Source organism: Lonchura striata, chromosome 8 (assembly GCF_050655825.1).
Source record: "Lonchura striata isolate lonStrDom1 chromosome 8, ASM5065582v1, whole genome shotgun sequence".
In the NCBI taxonomy this organism is placed as follows: domain Eukaryota; kingdom Metazoa; phylum Chordata; class Aves; order Passeriformes; family Estrildidae; genus Lonchura; species Lonchura striata.
In genome coordinates this window covers 16698279-16717118 of record NC_140710.1, presented here as the reverse complement: position 1 = coordinate 16717118, position 18840 = coordinate 16698279, and the positions used below count along the sequence as shown (strand labels likewise).

At 38.1% G+C, this 18840-nt stretch overlaps 2 protein-coding genes across 3 annotated transcripts in view; one reads left to right on the top strand and one right to left on the bottom strand.

Moving 5' to 3' along the window:
• BRDT (bromodomain testis associated) overlaps positions 1 to 4407 on the bottom strand; it is a 28213-nt gene extending 23806 nt beyond the window's left edge. The window contains exon 1 of one of the 2 annotated variants that reach the window (XM_085586435.1): positions 492 to 4407. The gene's annotated coding sequence lies outside the window, so the exon portion shown is untranslated. The remainder of the gene's footprint in view (positions 1 to 491) is intronic. The other variant, XM_085586436.1, reaches the window with a different exon arrangement.
• Positions 1 to 18840, top strand: part of TGFBR3 (transforming growth factor beta receptor 3) — a 184025-nt gene that overhangs the window by 45356 nt on the left and 119829 nt on the right. The gene's annotated exons all lie outside the window — the stretch shown is intronic.

Sequence of the window (18840 nt, the reverse complement as noted above, 5' to 3'; positions counted from 1 at the left end):
AGCTACTAGCATAAGATCTGTGTACATCATATACTGCTATACAAGAATAGCAGCTTGGAGAAATATTAACATATCCATACAGAACAAAGGCAAATAGTGTACCAGGTTCTACACACTAACAACATTTCATTCTTCAAAACCTTTTTAACAAACTCTGCCAATAATCACACTGAACATTCATAAATAACACTGGAACTTCCCTTAGGTAATTATACTAGTGCTACACAGAACAGAGCATAGCCTTTAGTGCAAGTAGCATTGTCTTTTCTTTCAAAAGGACAACTATTTCCATAAAGACACCCATAAAACAGCATTTCTGTATGTTTAGGATCTCTCTTGGGATACATCAAACAAACCTTAGTTTTAAAGACAACCATTAAATATTCAGTGTTGAGAAAACACTGACTTACAGCTATTAACCAACAGCAACCACTCTTGGGCAACTCAAAACTAAATTTTCACTCTCAAAGCAGATCAGTCATATTTTTTACCTTAATTTTAGGGAAAGCCACAACTCACTTTCTCTCCTCCCAAAAGATGAAGGAAGAAGAGAGCTTTAGAGGGCAGACAGAGTAGTCTTTATAACCTACTCACACCCCCATCTTGTTCTGTAATAATAACTCCATCAAACACCTGCAACCCTAAGGAAACCTGCCCTATCAATGGTTCTCATTGGGAAGCTATCAGCAGAAAATGGGAATGGCTGCTAAGGGCTAAAGCACACCAGAAGATTATTGGTGCCAGACCTGCTCTCTCAGTAGCCAGTAAGATGGAGTAGAGGGATGCAGGAAGGGGAGTGGATATACTTAGGTAAATCTTGGTTTGGTTTTCTTAACTTCTAAGTCTTAAATTTAACATGATGGGAATGCTTATGTTTTATCAATTATCCTGGGTCACACTGGTCACACTATGCAATCCTCTGACGGTATAAGAGGATTGCATAAATAGTATGTCTAGTTAGGAGTGGTAAGTATTCCTATTTTTCTTCACCCCACAGATTCATTAGTTAAATTAAAACCCAAATCTATTTAGTAAATGCACAGAAGCATAAAAATGAGGACCAGGTTGTTTCATAATAAATTTAATTTGTTGTCATTGAAGCCACAAATACTTGGAATTTAGCCTGCTTATTTTGAATTTTGGTTATTGACAAAGCATTTGTTTCTCTCAGTACACCTAAAAAGCTTAATCTCCAGCATGCTTTAGTACAAGGCAGGTCTGCAAAATCAGATTTCTATTTAATTTGTTGTACCATTCACATTTATGCCCCAACTTCATCTTTTGGGATCAAAACCTGCTTGGATTCTTATCATGAAAGTAATTAATCCGCATTCTTTTTTTGTTTCCCTTATTTTTTTCACCAAGATGTCCTGGCTATTTTGAAACTGTTGCTTTGAGACTGCTGCATCATGCTCACAAACACATGAAACATAAATAAAATGGAAACCTTGTGATTGAAGACTGATTTTTTTTTAAATTTATAAGAGTTGAGTTGTATTTCCCAAAAGCGTTCACTTTCAGCATATTAAAATTAGTGAGAACATTTAAAGCACTGCTTCACCTAGTGAATGCTGTATGACATGACCTCTAACTCTACAAGCAACACATACTTAAAAACCACTGGAAACAGAGGAACAGGAACTGAAACTCCCCACAAATAAAATGTGATTGTACAAGAGTCAGCTTTTCATCACAGTAAGATGTAGAAATTGACATTAATTGATACTGCTTTATGCCTAGGCCAAATATGGCTCTGGATAGCTCCCTAAATTTGGAATAACCCTACTAACTTCAGAGTTGCCTTAGGTTTTCATCAGGGTAAATGATAGCAAAATGTAATTTCCTCACACTGTTTAACTCACTGTATCACTTTCCTAGATATTTGTAACTTTGTTCATCTGTGACTATATGGCAGAGTACCCATGAATGTTGTACAGGCATGTGCAGGAAATGACAGTGAAAAAAATTCATCCATCCCAGAAAGTTGCACTATTCCTTCTTCCTTTCTCACCCATTAGATTGTTCTCACACCCAGAGAAATCTCACAATTCATTCTCTTAGCCTTCACTTAGTGTCCAAGCAAAGGGCTATTGCAGAATGATGCCTGACTGGGGAAATGTTGCATCATCACCCAATGCAGCTAGCAGCTATCTATTTTTCTCTCTGAGAAATAATAAACTCTTTCATTACAATTGAGTCAATGATTTCTGACATTCAGCTGGTGAGATGCTCCCTGCACCCTTGCTGTGGCTCTCCTGGCTTTCAGCAGCCTATGAAAAAGCAGCCTCCTCTTCCTTGCTCTCCCTTCTGGCACTCCAGCTTCTTGCCCAAAACAAACATGTCCCTCCACCTGCTCTGCTCCTGCCTGGCCTCATTGTTCATTGGATTGGTAAGAGGGATCTACTTACTCCTTGGACCTTCTAAGTTTTTTCTTTTCCCATAGTTCCTTATTAATTACTTCCTCAAAATAATTTCACTGTGGTCAGGCCTTCATTTTTGATGGCCAGTTTGTTTCTGTGCTTTCAGAGGTCATAACTGGATGTGGATGTGAGGGCTGCTCTGCTTTAAAAGGGAGGTATCCTGTGAAAACTTCCATTCCTCTGTAAACTGAGCAGGAATTAAGCCCTCAGTTACTAAGCTTCTCTGTATAGGACTTTAATGCATTATTCTGAAAAGTTCAAGTATATGTCAGTTCTTTGTCCCATCCCATGACCTTTGGCCATCTTACAGAGAGAATGGGAAAAAAATTTCAAACTCCTCTGATGTGGAAAAGGGAACTCTTTTTATTGTGTGTATAAAATTAGCAGGATGAAATTCTCAGCATGCTTTTCACAACCAAAGATTTAAATAGCTTGCCAAGGGAAAATGACTGGCTTGTTCAGTATATTTTTGTACTCCCCAGGATGTTGATACTCAATATCAGCATTAAATTTGTGGTTATTAGAGCTAACTATGGTGCAAAGAACAGAAACAAAACCGTTTACTAAGTCTGATTTTCAGATTTTTCTTTTCCTTCATGTGATGCCTTTTATATATATTTCAGGAAATAAGCTGTTCTTTTTTTCTAGGAAGTTCTCTAGTGTTTTCCTAAAGCAACAGTATATGATAAAATCCTATGTGTTTAGCCATAAATTAGGGATCTTGCTGCTGTCATATGATTGCATCCAAAGAATGTGAGTGGCTCTTCCACGTGTATCAAAGTTTGGGTTCTCCCCATGCTGTCAAGCTCTTCTTGTGCTGTATGAGAACCTGAGAGTGGAAAAGATACATCCACAGCCTTGTCTGCTCACTGATTTTAATTTGTTGAAGAAATGTTCTTAGAGTTGTTTGAGTCTCTGAGAAAACAACCTTTTTCTGAGCATAATTTGAATTTTTAAATCCTCTTCAGTGGTGGCTTTGTGCAAGCTGAGGTGGCTCTGTATTACAGCTGGCTAGGGCAACGTACATGTTATTAATTACTGTGCCTCAGCTGAAACTGAGGACTTTTTGAACAGCTTTAACATAGTTGCAAGCTATTATGTGTTCATACCCTTCATGATCTAAGCTAACCCAAAGCAGATCTGACTAAAATGAATTTCAGCAGTCATTTCCATGAATAAAATTGGCTCAAAGTTATGCTTGAAATGCAAAACTTGAGGTAATGATTGAGTAGTTACATCCCCAAGCAATGTGCCTGATTTCTCTGTGAGAGATTATACCCTTGCAGCAGAGTTGCATAAATTTGTAATTTCATGAGCTCTTATCCTTTCACATCCCAAATCATTCACCAGGTACCAATTGGAGATCCTTAAGAAAATACTTCTCTAAGTTTCCTGTTGCAGTGTTGCAGTTTTCTGCCAGTAGATGTCAGCTCAGACCTGGTGAAAGAAAGTTTATCTGCTCGTTTCAATGTAATTGGAATCAGTGGTTCTGTGACTTTGGCCTTAACCGTTAATATTGGATTGCTTGTTCAGAATATTAGAAAGCATGATGTCACTATTCAGACATTGAATGTATGACCAGTGTGACATTTGCACACTTAGACATTTGTAAAGAGAGAATTCAGACTGAATTCACTGTGATTGAAAAAAATAAAGCCAGGCAGTCAGTTATTAAACTTTAAGGAAAAAATTTTCAAGCTGAGACTCTGATTCCAAGTTATTATGCTACGAAGCCAGGGGAAAGGAACCACCATATTGCAGAGAGTGGTAGTAATTTGTGGCAACCTCTACGCTGCCAGAAACAAAATTACTGGAGCATTCCTAGGAGTCCCTGCCCCAGTAAACTGGTTATCCCCCTGTGAGATGATGCAAAGGAGTGATATGCTTGCTGCCAGGAGTTTTTCTCCCCTTAGAACTGCAGGACTAGTTGTACATGGTTGTAGTTTGTATATGTTGCTGGAACAGCATTTGAGAGGCAAACCTTTGACCACGGGTGTTCACAGTAACATGGCACTGCACATACAAGCACCTGCTGGAACAGAAGGAGCTGTATTCTCTACACACTGTGCAGACAGGTGCTGTAGCACTGCCTTTGCTTGCTTGATGGCTTTGCTCTGCAGGCAGGCAGAAAGGCTGATTACATGCTCTTGGGACATGGTCATGCTTCAGGGTGTTCTGTGAGCAAGCATGGGACAGGCAGTCTTACCTTCAGAAATTTCTGCTCTGGGATAGAAGCATGCTATTAGTGAATTTCCCCACTTTTCTGAGAACTCTGGAGGTCTGCCCCAGAGATCTGAGTGCCTCAGCCACGGAGCTGTGCTGTGGTAGGGGGATGCTCGATGTGCCCTGTGAGGCAGTGACTTTAGCCCACTGTCATATCCTGATGGGTGTGTTTCTGAGTCTTGCCTGCTCAAATCCATGCTTTAGAAGTGGGTTGGCTGCTCATACTTGTAGGTGAGTTGTTTATGCTGTAGAGTAGGTATTTGGTGACATCATTGGCATTTTCTCCTTGAAATGCAGAAGGCATAGGGCATGGAGGACAGACAAAGACACAGAGAGATGTATGAATGCTGCAGTTACTGTGCAATACTGTGAAGGGACCCAGGCTTTGGGATCACAGACTCATGAAATGGCTGGGGTTGGAAGGGAGCTTAAAGATCATCTGTCCAATCCCCATGCCATGGGCTAGACCAACTCCTAACAGAGCAGATTGCTCAAAGCCCTGTTCTATCTAGCTTTTAACACTAGGCTCTAGCTTTTAACACTGGCCCAACACAATTTCACTGGCCAACTTGTTCCAGTGCCTCACCACCCTTCCAGTAAAGAATTTCTTCCTAACATCTAAACTAAATCTCTCCTCTATTAGTTGAAATGCCATCCCCTCCATGTCCTGTCACATTATTTGGGATGAGCTGAAGCCGTGTTGTTGTAGACATCTGGGAGTGCCAACAGTTTAATTTCTCCATTCTAGGCCAGCTCTGACACAGTGCAGCTTTGTGGTTTTGGATGGAACTGGGAAGAGAGAAATGTGAGAAAGGGCTGTGAGGAACATCATCAGGATCTCCCTCTTTTGGCTCAGGTCTGTGCCCTTGCCTGAGCTGTGTGGTACTTGTAGCCTTTCCTGGCCATATCCTTGCTAGGCCTGATCCTGAGATGGCTTCCTGGCTTTAGCTGGGACCTACTTGGTCACCACCAGCTTCTCTGACAATCACTGGGCTATCAGCTGGCCCTGGTTACTGTTAGCAGACCTGCTCTTCTCACCATGCCTGGGGACTTTGGGATGGGTACCTTGCTGGTGAGGCCACTGTCAACACTGGCTTTGTGCTTACTCAGCCTGGTGGAGCAGCCAACTCCTGCTGCTCCCTGACACTAACCTGCTGCTACCAGGCAGCTATCACAGGCTGATTTATCTTCTGTAGATTACAAATCAAAACTGAAAAATAAATGTATAAATTAAAATTAAAATTTGTTGTGGCAGTTCAGGTCTCTGTACTAAGCCCATGGAATCTGTTAAGTGATTAATGATGTGTCTCCTCAAAATTCATGAAGATAAGAATTTATAAATTATTTTCAGAGATTAGGCTTTTGAACTGGAAAGTGTCTTACAGATGGTATATCTGCTCCCACTTGATCCTCTAAAAAGATAAAATGGATACATAAATTCCAAGAAAACATTATTTCTTATTTTTGCAGACTGCAGCCTAAGTCAATGCACAGTTGTGGATGTCAATACAATAAATTCAGAAAAGTTGAGTTGCACAGTTCCAGTGTCTTTAGGATATTAACTGCTTGTTTGTTTAAACACTTGGTTCTAGTGACCTTGCTCCTTACCACGTGTCATTACTGGTTTTTTTGGAGGTGGCGAGTTTCCTCACTATTGCCATAGCTCAACAAGTGGAACTTTTTTAACATCAGAGGGCCAAGATCGTAGAACTGGCTGTATATGTTTGACAGTGGCAAGAGGTGATTTTTTTAAACTGCATTGTAGGTTGATGCTGGTGACAAAAATCCATTTGATACCAGTGTTCTCAGGGCCCTCAATTAGACTGAGTTAAAAAACCTTGTACTCTACCTCTGTAGACCCAGAGGTATTTCTATACAGTGTGCTTTCAGGAGCTTTCTTGTTTAGGGGCAGCCAGAAAGTCCCGTTGTTCCTGGGGCTGGCTCAGGATGGGTGGGGAATTAAGATATACCCTGCATACCTACTTCCAAGGGGCATAGGAAGTGAGTTTCTGAGGGGAGCCATAAGGGCTTGAACACTTCCAATAAAATTTTAATTAGATTTAACTATACAGCCATCAGTTAATTTGTCACAGGCTTTATGGTTTTATAGGTTTAAGGAGATTTTTAGGTGTTAAGTGACCATATGTTTTACAAATTTAATATGACTTTAGGTTTTAGACGATTGTGACATTTTGCAAGTTTTTTAAAGCTTAGTAATTTGTTTCTTGGTTCTTCAGAACCAATATAGAAATGTATTTTAATTAAAAAATCAAATCATTAAATATTCAAGTAAATAATTTAAAGCCTACTAGGTACTTGTTCACATACAGAGAAAGTAACTCAAGTGAAATGTGATTTGAAAAGATATGTACCTTTATGTGCTTAAAACATTTATAATACTTATAGTGAAATTATGTGAGCCCCTGATAATTAGAGTAATGAAGGTCAGTCCCTGTGGTAATGGATATCTGAAGAACTCTGCATTTCCAGAGTTGAGCATTTCTTATAATGGCTTGTGTGAAGTGACTTGAAGCTGTGCATGTGGGTGCTGGTGCTTCAGGGCAGTGGCACTGGTGTTGAAGCTGGTAGAAAAGCCACTATGACACTGTGTGTGCAAGCTCTTGTCCCCAGACTGGTGACTGATTTTACAAGCATGAGGTCCTGCTCCTAAGCTTCTATCCTTCTGCAAGGAACTTGTCCTGCTATTTCTGCCTGTGCATTCTGCATCCACTTCTGTGGAAAACTCATCAAGGCTAGCTTGACTTTTCTCCATTGCTAGACACTCCCTGCTCTTTGCATGTCAGCAGCAGCTCTTGCTATTAGTGTCTATAGGACAGTTAAATAATGTTAGAACTTGGCCTTCCTCTATTACCAGTGCTGGTTCTAACTTTGTTTCAGGCCAGAGAACTTCTGGAGAGTACAACAGTTGCTAAAATATCCTGATGGAAAAAAGAACTAATATTTGAAGCCAGTGGGAATATTCCAGCTCTCTGTGCTAATGAGCCTGTGAAGGGAGCAGTGTGTCAGCAAATGGAGAGGCTTAGTAAGTGAGCAGCCCAGTCCTGGGGAGCTTGCCCAGTCCAGAAATCCGAGAGCCTGTCACTGCTGTTGCTCTAATAGGTAATGCTGACCAGCATTATTTATTAGGGAGGAGGAAGGATAATGCTGCACTGGGATGCACATGGTTGCTATCAGAATGGCTTCTCCTCCTTCATCATCTTAGCTATGCTCTGCAAATAAATGAGGAAGGATTAAAAGCATGGATTTGCAGCTCTGTTCTTGCAATATCAACAGTCCTTGTGGGAAATGCTTACCACTGTATCAATGTGGTGATATGTGGCTTTTCCAGGGGTTGAGGTGGTGTGATAATTAAAGTTACAGTCCATGGGAAGGGAATGAGGAACCTCACATGAGAGGAGATGAGAGAGGCGCTTGCTGCAGCCCAGCTCTGGCAGCTAGGACTGTCCCAGCTTCTGCATGTGGCCACTGTCTGAAGCTGAACAATTCCTACAGGGGGGAGAACAGTGCTCAGATTGAGATTGCATCCTGAGTGCTTCTGACCCAGCTTCAAGAGCTGAAATGCCTTTGGCTGGAATGGGAAGGGGAGTGTGTGGAGAGACATGTTTCTGGGAGTGGGAGGTGCCTAGATTCAGGACTCTGGTACTCAGTGAGAACAAATAATGAGATCTTTAATAATGAGAACAAATAATGAGAAGAGAAGGGGATTTTGGCACAACCTTTCTTTTTACTGATGCAAAACTGAGAGGGTTTTCAATAATATAATAATATTTAAATTATTATGTGGAGGATTTACTACTCCAGCATGAAACTCTACTGTGCATATTTGGTTTTATTCATGGGAGTGTCAAAGTATGTTAAACTAATCTTTAAAAAAAAAAGTTGAGGATTTTTGAGGGGGGGAAAGCTGAGGGCAAGTCGCAGATAGGATAGCTGTTTTTTTTGGGTTTTTTTGAGATAAATGGCTGGCTGGAGTCTGTTCTAGCTTAAACAAGAGTAATACAGCTTGTGTAAGACTGACAGCAGAGCCTGTTTATCTAACTTTTGTTTATTATTATCCAGATTTCTGAATTTCTAAACCTCTGTTTCAACATATTTAGAATTCCTATTTCATTTTTGCAATATGCTGTATTTTGCATGATGCATTTGGCTGTATTGCATGTGCAGGGGGCACAGAAAAGGTATTATATGTACATTAGTGCTGTACCTGTATATTTATCTTTATGCCAGGATTAATCCAAGATGCAGTAATGTTTTGCCAAGAGCAATTGTACCAATGAACCTTAACCCTGATCTTAAGAGACTTATGCTCTGTTCCTGTGACAGTTTGTTTATTCTTTACTTCAGGGCCTCTTTTGAGCTAAACCAGCCATTAAGATCAAATTCTTCTGGACACCTTTACTGCCTCCGAGTAACAAAAACTGTGCAACTTATTTTCATTTCTTCCTATACCTTTTCCAGGTGATTCTTAAAAACATAAATTCACTGTGGTATCCATCCAGCACTGGAATATTCCAAATGCAGAGATATTACTTGACTCTTTACCAGTGTGACCTTTCAGCATTCCCGATTCAGCAGGGGACAAATCCCACTGTACTTTGTGTACAAATTATTGTGAACATCATGTGTACAATGTCCATATTGGAGGAAAAAATCCATCCAGGTACTTTGTATGTTTTCAGCTGTTTCTGTAGTTTCTTGTGCTGAGTGCCAGATGAAATTACAGCCATATTGTAAAAGAATGTTATGTGTTTAGAGTTTAGTCCTAAAATAGATCTAAACCCCTGTAATTCTGTGGAAGGTGTAAGTGCTCTGTATTCATTAGAGTATTTTATTAATCCAATTGATCAATGTAATCATTAAAATTAATAATATCAAAATATGAATGAAAATATATTCCTATATTAAGCAGAAAATATTTTTTCCTTCATTATAAACAAATATATTATCTGTGAAAGGATAGAAGAAAAGACATGAAAAAGATTGTTTGCCTGCAGTACAGTAGTGGTATCAAGGGAAAACTGGAGCTTTTGTTAAAGTTAATAAGAACTGGATTAAGCCTAGGATTTCACAGCTCTCATGAGGCACCACAGCTCTTGACTTCACTAATCAAGAATTAAAAATGAGTAATGATGAACTATATCTTTCTCCTCACTAAAGAAGAAATAACTCCCAGATAGATTTAACATGGTTAAACTTGCTTTATGAAGCCTTTTTTAATTAACTAGATACCTTACATTATTCCAGGTCCTGCTGTTCAGTTCCTTCTTACAGGAGGACTACTGAAATAGAAACAAAGGTCATTTTAGTAATATAAAATTTATTTTAGAATTACATCCAAAGTGAAAAGTTAATCAGAAATGAAACTATCATTTTCTGTCAAGCTAAAATCTTAGGCTGGCAGTGCAAATAGTTTTATAGTAGAATAATAAATTAATTACTGCCCACTGGAAGCATATTTTGTTGAATTGCAGTTGCAACATAATTGTTGGAAATTGTTGGGAAGGAGACAGAATTTTTTGGTTTGTTTGCATTTTCACAGAGATTTTTCTATGGCTGCCACAGAACAGAGACAGCAATTATGTCTGTAGTATGGCAGATTCTCTTCCTTTCTGCATAATTTTAACATAACTGAGACATTTTACTGCTTAGAATGAAAAAAAAAGACATCAACAGATCCAAATGTATAATGGAGATCCACATGTGTAATGGTTATGTGATGATAGATTTTTAATAGAAGTATTTTTATTGCTAAAGGTAGTTAAGGCTTTTATCTTGTCTCCTTTTTTACTTTATTAGAAATTACAATCTAGTAAAATATGAAACGTGAAAAAATCTGACTTATTGTTATATATTGCATCCCATTAATTTTAAAGCTTCATAGTTGTAAACAACAGTAATACTTTTGAACAAATTTATTTATGCGTAGTTGAATAGCTAGATTGAGGAGGTGGAGCCTTACAGGATACTTAAAATATTCTATGAACACTTTGGACTACATGCATTAATGGTAAATTTTGGGAAATGTGAAGTGTTGATAGGTGCAATGAACAAAGGTAAGATTGAGCTTCATTACAGCTGCAGCAGTTTGTAAATATGAGGCTTGTGACATCTTATTCTTGCAGAATAAGCCCCTGCTCATTGGCTACGTTACCAAATAAATGAAACATTGAGAGGAATCTCAGACTGCTTTCTCTGTGCAAAATCTGATTGTGTTCAAGTATTATTGTCCTGTAGTGAGGATCTAAGGACGAAAGTACAATTTACCACCTGAAGCAATCTTGTCTTGTATGATTTTACTTAGAATATGTAAATTTCTCAGGTGGTGCTCAGTTAGCTGTAGCTTTCTGCAAAATTATGTAGGAACATAAATAATTCTGATAGTTCATGAAATATGAATAAAGGCCTATTCAATACTTTCCTTTTATTTGAGGCTCTTGGGAAACCTAAATCGAATTGTGTTGCTGAAGTTCTTTTGAATACATATTCTGTAAAATTTTTAATGTGCCATTTACTTTTTCATTAATTTGAAATAGTTTTCAATTCTTTCAGTGTTCCTTCCTGATGAAAAGTTTTGGCAAATGTTGGTCCTCATTTGTTCAAGGTTTCCAACAAGACCTATTAGACATGTCCTAAAATTATTAACCTCAGTGCTGGAAATATTTCACTTTTCTACATTGCTATTTCTTGTTAATACAGAGAGAAACTGTCTTCTGTTATTGTTGGGCAAAATGTTTTGCCTCTAAGTAAAATTATAAAGAAGTTATTTGTCTTTTTGACATCTATGAATACAGAAAGCCCAGTGCTGCTGCTTGCAAGGATCCTCAATTCCCTGTGTGCACTCTTGCAAGGGCTTTCCCTGCATCTCATCATTGTGCAATGTGAATGTAACAAGAACACAAAAGACAGAGTATCTGTCACAGATATTTCTAAGACTCCTGCTGCTGCAATGTCTTTTATGCCCCAAATTACAGCAGGCTCCATCAAGATTAATTTGGTCAAAAGAAATGATAAAAATCCAGAAAAGCTTTCAAACTGAGAGAGGTGAAAAACTTCAAATAAGATAATTATATACCTTAGGTAAATAAGATGTGCCATAACTCACCTGTTTTAAAAATAGCAAATGTTGCTAAGTTGGAGAAGGAATGGCTGTTCACTTTATCTTACAAAACACAGTGAATAAGATAGTAATGAAACTGAAATATTTTGCCTGCAAAATTGAAAGGAAGTTTTTTGATGCAGTGCACATTGTCCCTGGGGAAATAATTATTTCAGCATATAGTTTGGTATCTAGAGTTTATTGGGATCTAGAAAAAGAGTTGGCCATGAATAAAACCCAACCAACAAAACCCTAAAACCCATCCTTACTCAGATTTGACATACTGTTAAGTAAAGAATTAAATATTTTAGAGGAGAGATAAACACACTACTGACTTATGGGGTCTAGAAGAATCTTTATGTGAAGCAGCAAAACACCTTGAAGTTTCATGAGGCAGCTGTGGCCAGGGCAAAGCTCTGCACCAGCTGAACCATGGGCCTCATCCAGCACAACAATGCACACTCACGACAGTAATTCCCCATGATGTAGAATGAGGTCCTTGAAGTACCCTGACACCTGTTAGCTTTGGGGGAATCTGAGTGTTTCCTAGTTCCTAGGGTGTAAGCAAAGTGCATCTCAACCTCCTACTTTGCACTGTAGAAGCTAAAAAGAAGAGTTAAAAGCTGCTACTTCAGTGTTGGGGCCATCAATATAGCTTAAGTTGGTCAGGTGCCCCAGTGCTGCTGGTGAGGAGCTGGAGCTCCCACAGCTCCTGTCAGGAATCCTGTGTCCCTCTGTAGGGGCAGGGCACTGCCAGGTACCCCTCTGGCTGCTTAGGGCTGGGGAAAGGAAGTACTGGGCCATCTTCTACTGATCTCCAACACGGGGATCTAGGAGACTCCAGGAGTGCTTTTCTTTCCTGATTTTCTCCCCTGTCAGCAAACCTGGGTGTCGGACACAGCTTTGATGCTTTTGCACACACTTTGGTGTCTTTTTGCTGGAAAAAAGACATCCTAATGGATGGCATCCTAATGAAAATCTAATGGATGCAGTCAAATTGTCTCTGATTCTGAAGTACATGTGATGACAGACACTGTAAACAATTTATTTTAATGTATAAAGAAGATAGATCGGCTCCAGTGTGCCCCTGGTGTACATGAAAGACACACTGTTAAGAGTTTTATCTGATAATTAAGAACTAGCATGAAGATCAACTGTTATTTTAATTTATACAAATAATTTCTATGAAACAGCTACTTTGAATAAAATGATCTGAAATTGAAAACTTGGAAGTGCTTCTTTTCAATAAATGAGGCATTCAGCATTCTAACATTTAATGCTGAAATATGTTAATTATATGTTACACTTTACTGTGAAATCTGGATACACTTAAACTCTCCTCAATATATGAGCTACCCTACTTGGATGCTTTTCATTCTCTTTTAAACAGTGAATTTCATACATTGTAAGTGAAAACTGTAATTTTTTCTCATTTCTGTTCCATGTCTGAATTCTAACCTTTCTCCTATAATGCTGGGTGTGGTTTTACTTGCTTTATCACTGGCATTTCCAATAGTTTTGTGGTGGTTTGGAATCTTAATGCTAAAGACATCCAATCTCTAAAGTAATGGCAAAATTACAAGAAAGCCTGAGCGTGGTATTATTAAATTAAGCTTCTTTTACCCTCTTTGCACTTCCCTGTCCCAAGGGCTGAAGTTGGCTGAGCCACAACTAGTTCAGTCAAGAAGCTTATTTACAGTCTTATGCAAGGGGCTTTCATTCTGCATATGTTACAAGTAATAGCTTTGACAAATAGGAAGATCCTAGAACATAACTCTGCCATCTGTAAGTGATTATTGGAAGTTACATTCCTGGTTGGAGGATCTCTCCAACTCCCCCCCCCCCCTTTTCTCCGAGATCTCTGCTGGAAAAAAAGCCATTTTCTGTATGTTTGAAGAAACTGGTAACTGGTTCTGGATCTCTGATAGTAGGTACGTTGATAATCCTTATGGTAGAAGTCCAGTCTCGCTTGTATGTATTGACAATGGCTTAGCTACATGACAATTACTGTGATAACAGAAATAAAAAAATCTAACTTTTGGTAGAGCATAATGTCTGGTGAACCCATGCCTAAATGCTAGAAGTCACAGGGTCTTTAATCTGCAGAGGCCTGATTCTAGCACTTGTGTCAATGTGTGAATTTTCCCCATAAGCAGAGCTATCTGTACCTTGGCTGAGTTATGCAGTATCCCACAAGGAAGAAAAAGAAGCACCCTGCCACAGAATATGTGTTTTTTTCTTTGCTTATTCTGGCCTGAGTTTCATCTTTGTTTGAGTCTTGATCTTTGGCTAGCATTTGTTTGCTAGTTCCACTAGGAGATCTGTATTCATGAAAACTGAAATAGTGAGGGGTTCCAACTTGCATTTCTCCAGGCAGATGATCTCATCATAGTTCTTGGCAACAAAACTTACACACTCAAGCAATTTCATTAACTCTGAGGGGAAAAACTTATTAATGGATTGGTACATACATCAGTAATGGTAGAACTGGGGCTTCATAAGATATGCATTATAGATAAAGTTCCCTAAGAACTTCACTGGCACAGATGGGTAAAATGATCCCTGTATCAGAGAACCACAATAATCCATGTGCTGTTCTGCCATGAAGAACAAACATAAGGTAATACTAAAAGTAGTAAAGTAAAATCACTTTGTAAAAGTTGGGTTTCTTGGTCTTTTGTTTGTTTTTTTAAACAAGAAAAAGAGAAAATACTGTAATTGGATATTATAATGAAAATGTTTTGTAAAATTTCTCTAATCAGCTGTCAAGCTAATGTAAACTCTTTTTTCAGATTCACAAATAAGATTAAATTAATTTTTGGGATTTTTAAAAATAAATTGACAAGGAAAATATTTATGTTTACTCTGACCAGATTTAGTGTATGCAGAAAACATGTAGTAGATAAGTGTCAAAGACTTGCAGATAATTTGTACGGGCAATTTTCATACATGCTAACCTTAAAATCAAAGGATAGCACATTTCCACAGTATATAGTTGATCAAAATATTGTAAATAATTTTGAAATAATAAGAATAATTTTCAGAATACTGCTTATTCTTTCAAGCATGTTACGAGGACTGTGAGAAAGCAGGAAAAGGGGCATTGTTAAAAAAAAAAAAAGATTGCTCACATTAGCTGTTTTAACAGTGGACTTGTATAATACTTTTCTTTCTGGTGTGTGACATGTCCCATGTGCAGTATCTCTATTTGTTGGCAGATGGGAAATGGGAGCAGAGGGAAGTGTTCCTCATTGAAACAGATCTGCTCTCCTTTATTTTAATAATAACCAAGAAATACGCTATTCTTTTAGTGTGCTTGGCTATATATACTTTGCTGCTTCAAATGGCCCTGAGTGTATTAATAGTATAGCACAGCATTCAAATATTATCATTTGTGGTGGGTGTGGGAGTGAAGGCCTCGTAGTTGGGTTTGGGAATATATACCATGGGAAATCTCTTATGAAATAACTGTTACTTCACTCAGTGTGGTCCATTCCAAATGCTAACCATTTTCTTGTCAGATATTTTTCATGAGCCTTGCAGATAAGATAGCTCTGTGGGGATTGATTTAGCTGTGTTCAGAAAACTAAGCTCACACTAGAGATGGAGAAACCACCCCACCTTTCTTTCAATTTGGTATAGAATATTAACGAGGGGAGCGTTAGTCTCTGGAGCTTCATCCCACCCTTCAACACATCAGATTCCTATTAGCAATATTTATTATCTAGAAGGGTGACTCACTGCCAGCTGTTTTCATTTTTGCTTATAGTACCCTGGAGCAAAATGTATATGTAAGCAGCAATTTACATTTTCATTTCTGTATTTTATTGCAGTGGAGCTGGTCACAATACCATAGTAACAGTTGCTTTGCAGTTTCACTTTTGACAGCATTTGATTTCTTGCCATAGTGGATGTGGTTAAAAGGCTTGCTTGTGGTAAGAACTGGTAAACCTTCAATTCTGAATAATTAAGTGCTATTATTTTGTTGATAGAATTTAAAAGGATTTGTTTGTCTTTACTTAAATAAAGACAGATATTTACAAAATAAGTAAATAGAAATATTCAGTACATTATTTTGCTTCAGGACTTGCTTCATACATAATGTGTATGTATGTTATATTCAACAGAATGTGCAATGTGTAAAGACAATTTTACAACTTCTACAGCTGTTCACCACATGTGGGGCTGCATGGGGAAAACAAATATGAGCCATGAATGGTCCCCAGATTATGCCCCTCTGAGAGATGTATATGGTTACAGTAAAATATGTACATATAGTGTTGCTAATAAAATGCTAATAGTTACCAAGGTGTAAGTTTTGAGTAGTACAACAAGCCTGCATTTCAAACTACACATAGAACAAGAAAATCCATCTAAACTCCTGAATAGGTTAGTGTGGACTCTTTTTTTTTTTTACACACAGAAATTCAACAAATACACAAAATCAAAATAGGCCTTAGTATTACTACTTAGGATAGGACTTGCTCTCAAACATTAACTGCATGTCTTGTCATTGGAAAAGACATTGAAAAAGACATTGTAATTGGAAAAGATGTTTTATCTGTCTTTTGCTAACTTGACCTAGCAGATGCCAACTGCCTTTCTGCTGGATGAATGGATTTGTTTGTTGCCGTTGCACTTTTTAACATAAAAGGTAAAAGTAATATGTTGTATCTGAAAAATCACTCTTTGTTTTGGTAAAAAAAAAAAGTTTTCTCAACCTATGGTAAATAAGGCTGTTTTATCATTAGTGTATGTGGGATTTATTATGCAGCTGTTAGGAAATTACCTTTGTAATCCCTTGTGCACTTAAGAGAGTTTGGTTCTTTTTATATTTCTAATATTGAACCTTTTCAACCAAGGAATTCAGTGGTTTTCTCTTCAGGGATCTGAACTCCATACTATACAATGAAATAGAACTGTGATTGAATATTTTTAAGAAGTAAAACCATTTATGAAATAATGGTCAGCACAAGACAATATCTCCTCTGGTGTATTTAGTTCACACATACAGGTATGGATATTAAGGTTCCAATTCTAATGGAAGTCACTTGTGTTTTGTTTGAGAAGAAAGAAGACTGGGGAGAAGGATTCTACAATCCCTTCATGGACAGTCAGTGAAGTTCTCCCTAGCAAAGGGCCAGTACAAATCCTGGACACAACAAGGAGTCAAAATAGGAAGGAAGAAGGGCAGAGCAGTACATGAAAGCTATTTCTCTGCATTGGCAAGGATTTTGACACTTAGAAGCAAAGACCTGGAAATGTTTTGTAAATGTGCATTCTCTTTGAATGTGAACATCTTAGAATAGTATCAGATGCATGTATTTGGCAGGTAGCAAGTGCTAGTGCTGTCAGTGCTCTGCAGTATCTTACCTGTCAGTTTATCTTGCCCATGTGTGTCTCTGAAGAGACATTAGAGTAAAATTGTATCCTTTGAGGTATTTGGGATATGCCTCCTTCAGCATTTTAGGCTGGACCAGGAGCAAGCTTTGGAAATTATTCTCCTGGGCATTCCCACACATGAAGCTTTGGTTTTTGAGGTGGTTACAGTGTCAGAGCACACAAATGGGACTACCTCCTGAGTAAAATTAAACTGGGACCCAGGACCTAACATGCTCCAGCTACTAATGGACATGCAGTCCACACTGGAACTGGTTGGAAGTAACTTCCAATAAGCTGTGTCTAGTGTAGATACCAGACTCTCAACACATGTGATTTTGTTCTGTAGATGCCTTCCTAGTGTACCTGGCTAATTGTTAATGGATTAACTGTTAATTGTTAATCACAGCCAGATCATTAACAGGTCTTGCTTTAAAAAAAAAAAAAGATTGTGGGAATCTGCTCTTGCATCTCCTATTCCTTCTGGAATTAATTACTGTTCATTAACAAAGTGGTTGTCTATTTCATGGGAGAAACAGGATGAGACAGATGGAGGCCAGCCAGTGTTCTTTAGCATGAGGCCTTTCTCACCCTCATAGTGATAGTTTTGTGGTTTGCATACTAGAAACAGTTTCCAATGTACTTAGCTATTCTGCTTCTGTTGCCTCTTGGTATCTAAATATTTTGACATCTAAATATCTAGATATCAAAGTAATCTAAAAAAATGTGTTCTTTAACTGTGAGATAACAAAAAACTCTCTGGTTTATAGATTTTTCTCTCTCTCTCTGTGTACTTGTATAGATCAGTACATTTTCTAGGGTAGGCAAAGTTATCCTTCCATGTTCTAAAAAGAGCACATTGTATAGACATGGTTTGTAGATTTTTTCCATTTTTTCTTCCCCCCCAGCCCCCCCCCAAACAATTGAATTAAAAAATGAAGTATCAAAAGAAATTATAAGTATATAATATTTCTTTCTTTAGACTTCTGGGCTTTTATACCCTATAGAATTTGAAAATTCTTAGGTACCTTTTGGCTAGTTTATAAAAACATGAGGTTTTCAGTAAAACTTTTGAAACGTCCTGCAGATCTATATTGCTATGGTGGCCACCTACCATGCCAGCCTGTAAAGACCTTAAAAAAATTAAGTGCAAATGAAACTCCCAGTCCTTATGAGAAAATTAATCCTTCAGGCAACAGCAAAATTTGAATGGCCTGACTAGTAAATTTACTGGATGCATGTATTTATAATCTCTGCTAAAGGCATAACTTGCCTTTGATTGTTTTCTTTTGTCCGTGGTTTTCAATAGCACTGAGTATGCAGTTTTGTTGCCTGTCTGCTAAACACAGATGGTTTGCCAGATGAGCAGGTTACAGGTGGCAAGTGTAAGAAACCTGGTTTGTGCAAAAGGTTCTTGGCCCTGTGATATAGCAGGGTTTGGACTGTCCCTGCTTTTAAGCAATTTCCACCTGATAACACTGGGGGCACTGGCTCTGACATACTAAGTTTGCTGATGTCCTTCAGCTCATTATCACCTTCATATTTGACATTGCCAGTTCTGTGGAAGTAATAATCCAAAAATACGTAAAATTCTTTTTAAGTTGTGCAAGGGAGGGAATGGTGGTGGCTTACAAGAAGCATAGGTGAAAATTACTAGGGCTTGTGTTTGGGCTCATAGAGAGAATTATTAATGAAAATACA